Below are 14,626 nucleotides of genomic sequence, written 5' to 3'. Positions count from 1 at the left end.
AACCATTTTGAACCTTCGGAATAGAAAAACACCGCAGCCATAACTTTTCCAGCAGAAGTTGTGGTTTTGATTTTTTTTTTTTTTTTCTTGGGTGAATTTGCATGATGCCACTCCATTGTTTGCCTCTTCGCTCTGGTGAAATATAACGGAGCCATGTTTCATCACCTCTCACAATTCTTCCAAGAAATTCGTCTCCACCATTCTCGTACTGTTCCAAAAGTTCGCTGCATACCGTTTTTCTTGTTTCTTTGTGAGTCACTGTCAACATCCTGGGAACCCACCTGGCACAAGCCTTTTTTAACGCCAACACTTTCAGTATTCTGCAAACACTTCCTTTCCCTATTCCAGCGTAGCGTGACAGTTCGTTCACTGTGATGCGTCTGTCAGCAGTCACCAATCCCTTAACTATCCGCACATTGTCTGGAGTGTGTGCAGTACGAGGCCTGCCCCTGCGAGGACAATCCTCAATATTGCCGTGCCCGCTTTCGCCACGTAACCTGCTTGCCCACCGACTAACTATACTGCCATCGTCAGCAGCATCTCCGTACACCTTTTTCAACCTCTTGTGGATGTTTCCCACTGTCTCGTTTTCGCAGCACAGGAATTCTATGACAGCACGTTGCTTCTGACGAACGTCAAGTGTAGTAGCCATCTTGAAGACGTGCTGTGACGGCGCCACTCACGGGAACAGGTTGAACTAAGTTTGAAAAGAAGGGAGAAGGATGTTCCTACACACTGTAAAACTTTCACACATGCAGAATGAAAACATTTTTACAAAAATAGTGTGCATTTCTTTTGGAGTGACCCTCGTACTTACTCTATATAATTAAAAAACGCACCTCAAAAAGTCTCTCCGCAGTGCCGTATGATTGTTAGCCGAGCGTGCCGCGTACCGCATTGAATATACCGAAATGAAATTCAGTGAAATACAAGTTATTAATTTACTGAATATTCATTTTTACTTACAAATTTTCACATTAAATGCTGAAAGCGTCCCCTCTGTTGTCGAATAAACAATTCAATTCGTCTAATCATACGGCAGGCGCGGCTAACAATCATACTGCAGACAGACTTTTTGAAGACCCGGGATTATTGCGAGTTTTTCTTCAGCACCAACACAGTTAGGTATCGTGGTATCTGTTGTGTCTAGACCATACAGCCCAGACACAATGCTGTAGCCGATAGGGCACGCAAGGCTAACGCAGACGGGCGTGAAGTCTGGAACATGAGACTTATAAATGGACTAAAGAAAAATACGTAGCTTTTTTAATACTTAACTTTATTCTCTTGTTGGAATACATCTCTCCTGCATACTCGTAAGCTATTGGCACTGATACAAATGGCGCCTTGCTAGGTGGTCGCCATTTAACTTAGCAGAGGGCTATTCTACTGTCTATCTCTCGGCAAATGAGAGCAAGGCTTAGCACGTCCAATCGCTAGCTACACTCCTGGAAATGGAAAAAAGAACACATTGACACCGGTGTGTCAGACCCACCATACTTGCTCCGGACACTGCGAGAGGGCTGTACAAGCAATGATCACACGCACGGCACAGCGGACACACCAGGAACCGCGGTGTTGGCCGTCGAATGGCGCTAGCTGCGCAGCATTTGTGCACCGCCGCCGTCAGTGTCAGCCAGTTTGCCGTGGCATACGGAGCTCCATCGCAGTCTTTAACACTGGTAGCATGCCGCGACAGCGTGGACGTGAACCGTATGTGCAGTTGACGGACTTTGAGCGAGGGCGTATAGTGGGCATGCAGGAGGCCGGGTGGACGTACCGCCGAATTGCTTAACACGTGGGGCGTGAGGTCTCCACAGTACATCGATGTTGTCGCCAGTGGTCGGCGGAAGGTGCACGTGCCCGTCGACCTGGGACCGGACCGCAGCGACGCACGGATGCACGCCAAGACCGTAGGATCCTACGCAGTGCCGTAGGGGACCGCACCGCCACTTCCCAGCAAATTAGGGACACTGTTGCTCCTGGGGTATCGGCGAGGACCATTCGCAACCGTCTCCATGAAGCTGGGCTACGGTCCCGCGCACCGTTAGGCCGTCTTCCGCTCACGCCCCAACATCGTGCAGCCCGCCTCCAGTGGTGTCGCGACAGGCGTGAATGGAGGGACGAATGGAGACGTGTCGTCTTCAGCGATGAGAGTCGCTTCTGCCTTGGTGCCAATGATGGTCGTATGCGTGTTTGGCGCCGTGCAGGTGAGCGCCACAATCAGGACTGCATACGACCGAGGCACACAGGGCCAACACCCGGCATCATGGTGTGGGGAGCGATCTCCTACACTGGCCGTACACCACTGGTGATCGTCGAGGGGACACTGAATAGTGCACGGTACATCCAAACCGTCATCGAACCCATCGTTCTACCATTCCTAGACCGGCAAGGGAACTTGCTGTTCCAACAGGACAATGCACGTCCGCATGTATCCCGTGCCACCCAACGTGCTCTAGAAGGTGTAAGTCAACTACCCTGGCCAGCACGATCTCCGGATCTGTCCCCCATTGAGCATGTTTGGGACTGGATGAAGCGTCGTCTCACGCGGTCTGCACGTCCAGCACGAACGCTGGTCCAACTGAGGCGCCAGGTGGAAATGGCATGGCAAGCCGTTCCACAGGACTACATCCAGCATCTCTACGATCGTCTCCATGGGAGAATAGCAGCCTGCATTGCTGCGAAAGGTGGATATACACTGTACTAGTGCCGACATTGTGCATGCTCTGTTGCCTGTGTCTATGTGCCTGTGGTTCTGTCAGTGTGATCATGTGATGTATCTGACCCCAGGAATGTGTCAATAAAGTTTCCCCTTCCTGGGACAATGAATTCACGGTGTTCTTATTTCAATTTCCAGGAGTGTATGTTGTCCGTACAACTGGGGACGAGGTCTCCTCAGTCTCTCGAGACCTGCCTTGTGGTGGCGCTAGGTTTGCGATCCCACAGTGGCGACACGAGGGTCCGACATGTACTACAGGACCGCGGCCGATTTAAGTTACCACCTAGCAAGTGTGGTGTCTAGCGGTGACACCACAGTATCCTTCTTTTGTAAGTTAGTTTCTATATTGTAAATGAGCGTTTGGTGTCATTGACATTGGGCGACCTGCGCGCCGGATGGGGATGAAATGATGACGAAGACAACACAACATCCAGTCCCTGAGCGGAGAAAAATCGCCGACCCAGCCGGGAATCGAACCCGGGCCCTTTAGGACGACAGTCCGGCACGCTGACCATGCAGCTATCGGGGCGGACAGTTTCTATACTCGAGAGCAGTAAGTGTAAAGATACTGCGGACATGCGGTAATATTCAAAGAATTTCTCCGTTTAACTCCTAAGTTTCTTGTATAACAACACAAACTTTCCTTCACTTGGACAATTGGTAATAACTGGATGAATCCATAATTTTCGCTAGCGGTTACGCCTTCTGCGACGTCGAACTAAAACATATAATGCTACTGCAGCTAAATATTTCAGTTTTGAATGACAGATCATCATGCATGATGTCTCTCGTGGCAGATTGCAACACAACTGCAGAAGTCACCGATTTTTGTCGCTAGTGCGGCATCCGCCGCGTTTATAATCGTTTGAAATGTGGCACCCTAGGCGACTATTTCAGCCGAGATTATTATCGAGGGGAGAAAATAGCCTAGTGTGGCATTAGCCTAACGGCACACGTAATGTAAAAATAAAAAGATAAAATAAAATAAAATGAAATAAATTGGCCAGGTGCGAGCAGCACTTGCACAGTGAGAGCTCCGTGCAAACTAAATTACGAGGTGCGGCTAGAAAAAAACCGGACTGATGCTGGAAAAAACATTTATTTACAATTATTTACAATTTCATGTTATCTCCTTCAATGTACTCTCCTCCTCGGTTTCTACACCGCTCCATACGAATTTTCCACTGTTCATAGCAATGCTGCAGATCATTTTCGGTAAGTCCATACATTACTTCCGTCGCTTTTTCTTCTACTGCTTCAACAGTCTCAAATCTAGTTCCTTTCAAAGCTGACTTGACTTTAGGGAAAAGAAAAAAGTCACAGGGGGCCAAATCAGGTGAGTTAAGATGGGAATGTTGTGTTTTGCCAAAAACGTCTTCACTGACAACGCACTGTGAGCTGGGGCATTGTCTTGGTGAAGGATCCATGACTTTTTTCTCCACAAATCGTTCCGTTTTCTCCGTACTCGCTCACGTAGGGTAGCCAGGACGCTAATGTAGTAATGCTGATTCACTGTTTGGTACCCAATCAATGTGCACAATCCCTTTGATGTCAAAAAAACAATCATCATTGCCTTGAATTTCGATTTTGACATTCGTGCTTTTTTTTGTCGTGGAGAACCAGGAGTTTTCCAATGCATCGATTGGCGTTTAGTTTCGGGATCGTAAGTAAAAAACCACGATTCATCGCAAGTAATAACATTTTGTAAGAAGGTGGGATCACTTTCAATGTTTTCCAGGATGTCAGAACAAATCATTCTTCGGCGTTCCTTCTGTTCAATTGTGAGACACTTTGGAACCATTTTTGAACACACTTTGTTCATGTTGAAACTTTCATGAAGAATCTGCCTAACACTTTCCTTGTCAACTCCTGTTAACTCAGACACTGCTCCGATTGTTAAACGGCGATCTTGTCGAACAAGTTTAACGATTTTTTCAATGTTTGCATCAGTTTTTGCTGACAATGGTCTGCCAGTGCGAGTGTCATCACTGGTGTCTTCGCGGCCATCTTTAAATCGTTTAAACCACTCAAACACTTGTGTTCGCGATAAACAATCATCGCCGTACACTTGTTGTAACATTACAAACGTTTCACTTGCAGATTTTCCTAGTTTGAAACAAAATTTGATGTTAACACGCTGTTCTTTCTGTACACTCAACATTTTCCGACGCACAGACAAAACGTCAACTACTTAAAACAGACGCCACGGGCAGACTGAGTGCAGGAGGCAGATGAAACTTGAGCAGTAGGCGGAGCGAGAGTCACGTGACAGGCCACACAACTTTCAGCATTATTGCATTCGTTTTATTGTTTCACCAGTACTAGTCCGGTTTTTTTCTAGCCACACCTCGTATGTATACAGACAGTTCATCCATCCCGGGATTCGAGGATCTAGATCATTTTTGCGTGTTAGCGACGTTGATAGTGGCCGCAGGAGTTCTAAGATTTTCGAGAATGTTTTGATTCCACGTCTGAAATCTAATAACAAATGAAAGAACAAATACTTTGTTTCGTGCAATATAACAAGTAAACAATTTTCCCATTTCTTTCCTTTATTTGTACTATGAAACCCCACTTCTTCCCAAATTTTATGATTCTAGGCGAACAGGAACTACGCTATACGTTGTAACGAGGGAGTGAGCGAGTACCAGAATATGTGACATAAATGACCGGGCCTGTTAATTGCGCTGACTTAGACTCTTAACTTTTTTACACCATCAGAGGACCACAGACCTCAGTATGTGACATAAATTACAACTTGATGCGTTTTCCTGAGAAAAAGCTGCCTTAACAAGATGTCAGACAGATGGACAGTCAATTAACAAATAACAAAGAATTTTTTTCTATGCTATAATTACAAAACCACAATTTTCGTATTTTTTTCCTTCACTTCTACAGTGAAACCTTGCTTCTTGTCAAATTCCATGGCTCTATGTCAACGGGAAGTACCATATAGGCCTTGATCAGTGAGTTTGTGAGATACAAAATTACTGGCCGTGTCTTTCAGTAGCACAGACATGCGGTCTTACACTTATTGCACCGCCAATGGAACATTGACCGTGAGATGTGAAATTAATTTCAACGTCTACCCTTTCTTTGAGAACGTCACGTAACGGACGGAGAGAGCGACGGCCTGATAGCAAATGACAAGAAATTTATTTTCGTGTGATACCATCACAAATTAACACTTTTAGGATTTTTTCCTTTTTTTAGTCTGTGAAACCTTGCTTCCTGCCGATTTTTACGGTTCTAGATCAACGAGAAGCACCATACAGTCTTTCACGAGTGAGTTTGAGAGCTAAAAAGTATGTGGTATAAATGGCGTAATTTTTTGATTACATTGACTTTCAAGCTTCAATGTTTTTTCACCACCAACGGACCGTAGATCTTAGCAAATGAAATAAATCTGAACTTGATAAGTCTCCCCATTCCAGAGGAAAAAGGCTTTGGATAGTCGTACATAGGCTAAGTGATCACACAAGGACCCCATTTTCACCCACTGACGCACGGAACACTGAAACAGTACTGCTTAATGTAAACAACAAAAAACGTTGATATCAACATGTGTCTAAACTATATCAAAATTGTATGAATACATTTCAGAAACAATAAACGAAAAAAAACGCTTAAAAAGCCACAACGTTCGTGACACAAATTTAGAGATTAAATAAAAAATTGTTTTCCTACAAGCAGAGAAGGGTCCTCTTTAATTTATTATTATTACTTATACGTCGAATCAGAACATCAAGCGCCAACTACCTAGCCACGCTGGGATAAACCGATTCTGCCCCGAACCCCGAAGTTGAGCAATTTGGGCCCAGTTACTATTTGCGTGGAGGATGTGCGACCGTTACTTAACACTGGCTTTCTTATTCTTCTTATCCTTGCAAAACGGAACCAGAGAGTGCAGAGAGTTTCAGAGAAAACATTAGGAAACGATTGACAAGAACAGGAGGAATAAATAAAGTAGAAGAAGAATGGGTAGCTTTGAGAGATGAAATAGTGAAGGCCGCAGTGTATCAAGTAGGTAAAAAGACTAGGGCTAGAAGAAATTCTTGGGTAACAGAAAAGGTACTGAATTTAATTGATGAAACAAGAAAATACAAAGATGCTGTAAATGAAGCAGGCGAAAAGGAATACAGATGTCTCAAAAATGAGATCGACAGGAATGACTAGAGGACAAATGTAAGGATGTAGAAGCATATATCACTAGGGATAAGATAGATACTGCGTAAAGGAAAATTAAAGAGACCTTTGCAGAAAAGAGAACCATCTGTATGAATATCAAGAGTTCAGATAGAAAACAAGGCCCAAGTGAAGAAGGGAAAACAGAAAGGTGGAAGGAGTACATAGAGGGTCTATACAAGGGCGATATACTTGAGGGCAATATTGCGGAAATGGAGGAGGACGAAGATGAAGGTGAAATGGGAGATATGATACTGCGTGAAGAGTCTGACAGAGCACTGAAAGATGTAAGTCGAAACAAGGCCCCGGGAGTGCACAACACTCCGATGGAACAGTGACAAAACTCTTCCATCTGGTGAGGAAGATGTATGAGACAGGCGAAATACCCTCAGACTTCAAGAAGAATATAGTAATTCCAATTCGAAAGAAAGCAGGTGGTAATAGTTGTGAAAATTACAGAGGTATCAGTTTAATAAGTCACGGTTGAAAAATACTAACACGAATTCCTTATAGACGAATGGAAAAACCGGTAGAAGCCGACCTCGGGGAAGATCAGTTTGGATTCCGCAGACGTGTAGGGGCACGTGACGCAATGTTGACCCTAAGACTTATCTTAGAAGATAGGGTAAGGACCATTTGTAGACTTAGAGAAACCTTTTGACAATGTTGACTGGAACACTCTCTTTCAAATTCTGAAGGTGGCAGGGATGAAATAAAGGGAACGAAACGCTATTTACAATTTGTACACAAAGCAGATGGCAGCTATAAGTGACAAGAGGCATGGAAGGGAAGCAGTGGTTGGGAAAGGAATCAGACAGGGTTGTAGCCTATTCGCAATGATATTCAACCTCTGCATTGAGGTTTCCCGATGAAGTTGTAATTCTGTCGGAGATAGCAAAGGACTTGGAATAGCAACTGAATGAAATGCACAGTGTCTTGAAAGGAGAATATAAGAGGAACATCAAGAAAACCAAAACTTGAATAATGGAATGTAGTTGAATTAAATCAGGTGATGCTGAGGGAATTAGATCAGGAAATGAGACACGTAAAGTAGTAGACGAGTTTTGCTATTTGAGCAGCAAAACAACTAATGATGGTCGAAGTAGGAAGGATATAAAATATAGACTGCCAACGGCATGAAACGCGTTTCTGAAGTTTGTTAAGATCGAGTACAGATTTAAGTGTCAGGAAGTCCTTTCTGAACGTTCTTGTATGGAGTGTAACAATGTATGGAAGTGAAACATGGATGATAAACAGTTTAGACAAGGATAGAATAGACGTGTGGTGCTACAGAAGAATGCTGAAGATTAGGTGGGTAGATCAGGTAGTTAATGAGGAGATACTGAGTAGAACTTGGGAGAAGAGACTAGAAGAGCGGATTGGTTGGTAAACAAATTCTGAGGCATCAAGGGATCACCAATTTAGTACTGGAAGGAAGCGTGGGGGGGTAAAAATCGTAGAGGGAGACCAATAGATGAATACAGTAAGCAGATTGAGATCGATGTAGGCTGCAGTAGTTACTCGGAGATGAAGAAGCTCGCACAGGATAGAGTAGCATGGAGAGCTGCATCATACCGGTGTTTGCACTGAAGACCCGAACAACAACAACGTACTCACAGTAGGGCATTGGCGTCGAGTCCTGGTTAACAGGTGTCTCTGCAGCAATTTATGGCCCGTCTTCATTCAGAGTCATCTAAACACGCGAAAACCATTTTTGCAGTGGTTGATGCACTTCACAACGGAGAAACCTCCTATATTTACGACGAATTCTTCACTATATTTAATTAGAAATCTCCGCTCTCGTCGTGACGCATATGTAAATAAGTATTAATGTCCTATACTTAGCGGAAAACGTGCCGGACTGTTCAGTTCAGATCATAGGGGTCTTTGCCGTGGAGCTGACGTCATCAGGGACTCGCCGTCGACGCAGAAGGCCGCGTTTCGCCCGCGTGACGTCACACCAGCGGCGACTCGCTCGGGCGGAAAGGTAGTGGCGGCTTTTGTCCGCGCCCTAGGGTTCCTCGTGAAAAGGGAGAGAGGGCTGCGCGCGACCCTACTGAATGCGATTCTGCCCTGGGGCTGGTCAGGGGCTGCCGAGGGGGTGGGAACAGCCCTACAGGGCTAAGGGCCTGTCCATCACGGGAAAAAAACTCCCATGTCTTCATCTGTACTCCACAAGTCACCTTACAGAGGAGAGATTTTTTTGTTTTTAAATTTCTTTCATACAGACATTATTAATTCTACTCTCCAGTGAATGAACGACGTGCAAACGGGGCAAGACAGGGATGCAGCCTTTCGCCAGTGCAATGAGGTTCCGCTGTTAAATGCAGGGGAGAGAGAGCGGATAAGTGGAAAGAGTACATTGAGGGCCTCTGTAAGGGGGAGGATTTATCCGACTGCGTGATGGAAGAAGGACCAAGAGTCGATGGGGAGAAATAGGAGAGCCAGTATTACGATCAAAATTTAGAAGAACTCCGGAAGACTTAAAATCAAATAAGGCAGAAGTGGCACTTAACATTTCATTGTAATTTCTATAATCACTAGGGGGCAAAAAAAAAAAAAAAAAAAAAAAACAAACCGATTATTCACGTTTGTGTGTAGAATACACACATATGTAGAATTCTGGACAGTTGGGAATGTGAGACTCACGGGAAGCGTTCAAGGGATAAGTCCCTGCAGTCGCGCTATTCATCTGTGTCCTCGGTGGCTCAGATGGATAGAGTGTCTGCCATGCAAGCAGGAGATCCCGGGTTCGAGTCCCGGTCGGGGCACAAATTTTTGGCTGTCCACATCGAGGTATATCAACAACACCTGTCGGCAGCTGAGGGTTTCAGTTAGTTATCATTTATTACAGAAAAACATCATCCACACAATTCCGAAAATTACAAGAGAGAATTTTCGCACAATCAGGTTAACAGCTCATGCATTCAAGTAGCTGACGAGAACAATATACAGAAGAACAGAAAATAAAATTGAGAACTATTACATGACGATCAGTTTGGCTACAGAAAGATACAGGCACCAAAGACAAATCTGGCGTTATGGTTGACAATGGAAGCAAGACAGAAGGAAAATCAAGACTCTTCCATAGGATTTGTGGACCTTCCAAAACGGTCCGCAAGTGTAAAATGGTGCAAGATGTTCGACATTTTGAGAAAAATAGGGGTAGGCTATAGGAAAAGACGGGTAACATACAATATGTACAAGAGCCAAGAGAGATTAAAAAGGATGAAACACAGGGATGTAGTCTTCCGCCTCTACTGTTTAATTTATACACCGAAGAAGCAGTGACGGAAATAAAAGAAAGCTCAAGAGTGGAATTAAAATTCAAGGTCAAAGGATATCAATGAGATATCGATGATGAGATTCGCTGATGACATTGCTATCCTGACTGAAAGTGAAGAAGAATTACATGATATCCTGAATGTAATAAACTGTCTAATGAGTATAGAATATGGATTGAGAGCAAACCGATGAAAGACGAAAGTAATGAGAGGTAGCTGAAACGAGAAGAACGTGAAACCTAACATCAGGACCAGTGATCGCAAAGTAGATGGAGTTAAGGAATTGTAATACCTGAGGACATCAAAAGCAGACTAGCACTGGCGAAATGGGCATTCCTGGCCAAGAGAATTCTACACTACTGGCCATTAAAATTGCTACACCAAGAAGAAATGCAGATGATAAACAGGTATTCATTGGACAAATATATTATACTAGAACTGACATGTGATTACATTTTCAAGCAATTTCGGTGCATAGATCCTGAGAGACCAGTACCCAGAACAACCACCTCTGGCCGTAATAACGGCCTTGATACGCCTGGGCATTGAGTCAAAACAGAGCTCGGATGGCGTGTACAGGTACAGCTGCCCATGCAGCTTCAACACAATGCCACAGTTCATCAAGAGTAGTGACTGGCGTATTGTGACGAGACAGTTGCTCGGCCACCATTGACCAGACGTTTTCAATTGGTGAGATACCTGGAGAATGTGCTGGCCAGGGCAGCAGTCGAACATGCGGTCGTGCATTATCCTCTTGAAATGTAGGGTTTCGCAGGGATCGAATGAAGGATAGAGAGACGGGTCGTAACACATCTGAAATGTAACGTCCATTGTTGAAAGCGCCGTCAATGCGAACAAGAGGTGACCGAGACGTGTAACCAATGGCAGCCCATACCATCACGCCAGTATGGCGATGACGAATACACGCTTCCAATGTGCGTGTACCGCGATGTCGCCAAACACGGATGCGACCATCACGATGCTGTGAGGAGAACCTGGAAAAAATGACGTTTTGCCATTCGTGCACCCAGGTTCGTCGTGGAGTACACCATCGCAGGCGCTCCTGTCTGTGATGCAGCGTCAAGTGTAACCGCAGCCACGGTCTCCGAGCTGATAGTACATGCTGCTGCAAATGTCGTCGAACTGTTCGTGCAGATGGTTGTTGTCTTGCAAACGTCCCCATCTGTCGACTCAGGGATCGAGACGTGGCTGCACGATCCGTTACAGCCGTGCGGATAAGATGCCTGTCATCTCGACTGCTAGTGATACGAGGCCGTTGGGATCCAGCACGGCGTTCCGTATAACCCTCCTGAACCCACAGATTGCATATTCTACTAACAGTCATTGGATGTCTACCAACGCGAGCAGCAATGTTTCGATACGGTAAACCGTAATCGCGGTTGGCTACAATCCGACCTTTATCAAAGTCGGAAACGTATTGTTACGCATTTCTCCTCCTTACACGAGGCATCACAACAACGTGTCACCAGGCAACGCCGGTCAACTGCTGTTTGTGTATGAGAAATCGGTTGGAAACTTTCCTCATGTCAGCACGTTGTAGGTGTCGCCAACGGCGCCAACCTTGTGTGAATGCCCTGATAAGCTAATCATTTGCATATCACAGCATCTTCTTCCTGTCCGTTAAATTTCGCGTCTGTAGCACGTCACCTTCGTTGTGTAGCAATTTTAATGGCCAGTTGTGTATTAGTATCAAACACAGGCCTCAATTTGAGGAAGAAATTTCTGAGAACCTACGGTTGCAACACAGCATTGTGTGGTAGCGAATGATGGACAGTGGGGGAACCGTAACAAAAGAGAATACAAGCGTTTCAGATGTGGTGCTACAGAAGAAAGTTGAAATTTAGGGGGATTGGTAAGATAAAGAGTGAGGAGGTTCTTCGCAGAATGGCGAAGGAAAGGAACATTAGGGAAAGATTGATAACAAGGATGATGGGAGATGTGCTGCGACATCGGCGAATAACTAGCACGGTACTAAGAGGGTAAAATTGTCGGTGGACACAAGAGTGGAATACATCCAAGAAATTATTGCCTAGAGGAACAGATACATTTTCGGATCAGCAGAAAGTCGGCGTGATTTTCGAAAGGGAAGATCCTGGACACAACAGATTTATAGCTTAAAATGAATGATTCGTCCTGTAATCGTATCTTCTATCATATACTGATTTCAAGAAATTATTTGATTCTGTGGTGTAATGCCGCCTCGTTGGTACCGGTGTGGATTTTATTTGAAAATTTAATTTTAAATAAGAAGCTAAAACGCTACGAAGGTTTAAAAACGGTTCAAATGGCTCTGAGCACTATGGGACTTAACATCTGAGGTCATCAGTCCCCTGGAACTTAAACCTAACTAACCTAAGGACATCACACAAATCGATGCCCAAGGCAGGATTCGAACCTGCGACCGGAGCGGTCGCGCGGTTCCGGGTCGTAGCACCTAGAACCGCTCGACCACCCCGGCCGGCTGGAATTAACAGACTTTGAACGTAGAGTGGTAGAGGTACATCATTTCGGAAATCGTTAGCGAACTCATTATTTCGAATCAACAGTGTCAAGACTGTGAAGAGAATACCAATTGGCTGTTGATATACTTTCCGGGATGTGAGGTCGTGGTCCAAGAACTTTTCTGCTCCTTACGTTTCGTCCAGAACTGAGCTGGACTTCCTCAGAGGCGCTGCTCCGCTGAGTCTTGCCGACTGACTGGTCGGGTGTCTGAGAGCGACTTATATATTGTGAGAAAGGGGGGCGTGGTTCAGGTGACACGTGATGTGCAGTGATAATCCATAGCGAAGATAAGGGTGACTATCGATTACCACCTCGTCGAAGATAAAAATTGTTAGCAATTTTGTAGAGCCACTGATAATCCATAGCAAAGATAAGGCTGACTATCGATTACCACCTTGTCCAAGATAAAAATTGTTAGCAATTTTGTAGAACCACTGATAATCCATAGCAAAGATAAGGTTGACTATCGATTACCACCTTGTCCAAGATAAAAATTGTTAGCAATTTTGTAGAGCCACTGATAATCCATAGCAAAGATAAGGTTGACTATCGATTACCACCTTGTCAAAGATAAAAATTGTTAGCAATTTTGTAGAGCCACTGATAATCCATAGCAAAGATAAGGTTGACTATCGATTACCACCTTGTCAAGGATAAAAATTGTTAGCAATTTTGTAGAGCCACTGTCCATATATCGCTAAGTTTCATAGCCTCCTCTTTCCTATTGAAATTATCGTGATGTTTATAAATTTCGATAGCTTTTCTATATAGCCGTGGATAGTAATTTAACGTTGTAGATAAAACTTCGGTATCCGAAAACTTCACTAGGTGGTTGCCTGGTTGAAGAGCATGTTCCGCTACAGCTGACTTTTCTATTTTTCCAAGTCGACAAAGACTTTTATGCTCTTTCAGTCGCGTGTTTACGCTTCTTTTGGTAGTACCAATGTAAACTTTACCACAGGTACATGGAATTTTATACACACCACATGTCGACAGGGGAGGGCGTTTATCCTTCACAGATCGTAGTATTTGACTCATTTTCTTTGTTGGTTTAAAGATCGGTTTTATGTCATGTTTTCGTAAAAACTTGCCGATCCGATCTGTTACTTTTTTATTAAAAGGGAGAACTACAGTATTTTTCTGTCTTTGTGGTTCATTCTTATCTTTTGGGTTTCTGTTCCTTGGACGCAAATTTCTATTTATCTCTTTCCTTGAGTAGCCGTTTTTTTCAAAAGCCTGCTTCAGATGTTTCACTTCAGCATCCAAATGTTCAGGTGTACATATCCGTTCCGCTCGATCGACAAGACTTTTTATGACACCTCTTTTTTGTTGAGGATGATGATTATAATTTTTATGTAAATATCTGTCCGTATGTGTTGCCTTCCGGAAATATATTCCAAGCTTCTATCGGACCGTCTCATAACTAAGACACCCAAGAAAGATATTGTGTTACCCTTTTCTGTTTCCATGGTAAACTGTATTTTTGGGTGAATTTTATTTAGATAATCAAAGAAATCGTCCAAGGCCTTTCTGCCATGGGGCCAAACCACAAATGTGTCATCTACATATCGATACCAACGAGATGGTTTGTTATTAGCTTTGTCTAGTGCCATATTCCAGGCGTTTCCTCCCACCACGGACCACGCAGTGGTCGACGGCGTCCACTTAACGACCGGGAGCAGCGGCGTTTGCGTAGAGTTGTCAGTGCTAACAGACAAGCAATACTAACAAGGGAACCTCCCCATCGCACCCCCCTCAGATTTAGTTATAAGTTGGCACAGCGGATAGGCCAAGAAAAACTGAACACAGATCAATTGAGAAAACAGGAAGAAGTTGTGTGGAACTGTGAAAAAATAAGCAAAATATACAAACTGAGTAGTCCATGGACCACATAGGCAACAGCATGGAGTAC

General features: G+C 44.3%; 1 non-coding gene across 1 annotated transcript; it reads left to right on the top strand.

Annotated features, from left to right (window-relative positions):
• Nucleotides 1-9,604: 9,604 nt before the first annotated feature.
• Nucleotides 9,605-9,678, top strand: Trnaa-ugc (transfer RNA alanine (anticodon UGC)). The gene has a single exon. It is a non-coding gene; the product is annotated as a tRNA-Ala (tRNA).
• Nucleotides 9,679-14,626: the final 4,948 nt, after the last annotated feature.

The sequence above is a fragment of the Schistocerca nitens genome, chromosome 11, assembly GCF_023898315.1.
Source record: "Schistocerca nitens isolate TAMUIC-IGC-003100 chromosome 11, iqSchNite1.1, whole genome shotgun sequence".
Taxonomy (NCBI): Eukaryota; Metazoa; Arthropoda; class Insecta; order Orthoptera; family Acrididae; genus Schistocerca; species Schistocerca nitens.
This window is presented reverse-complemented; position numbering and strand designations above follow the sequence as displayed.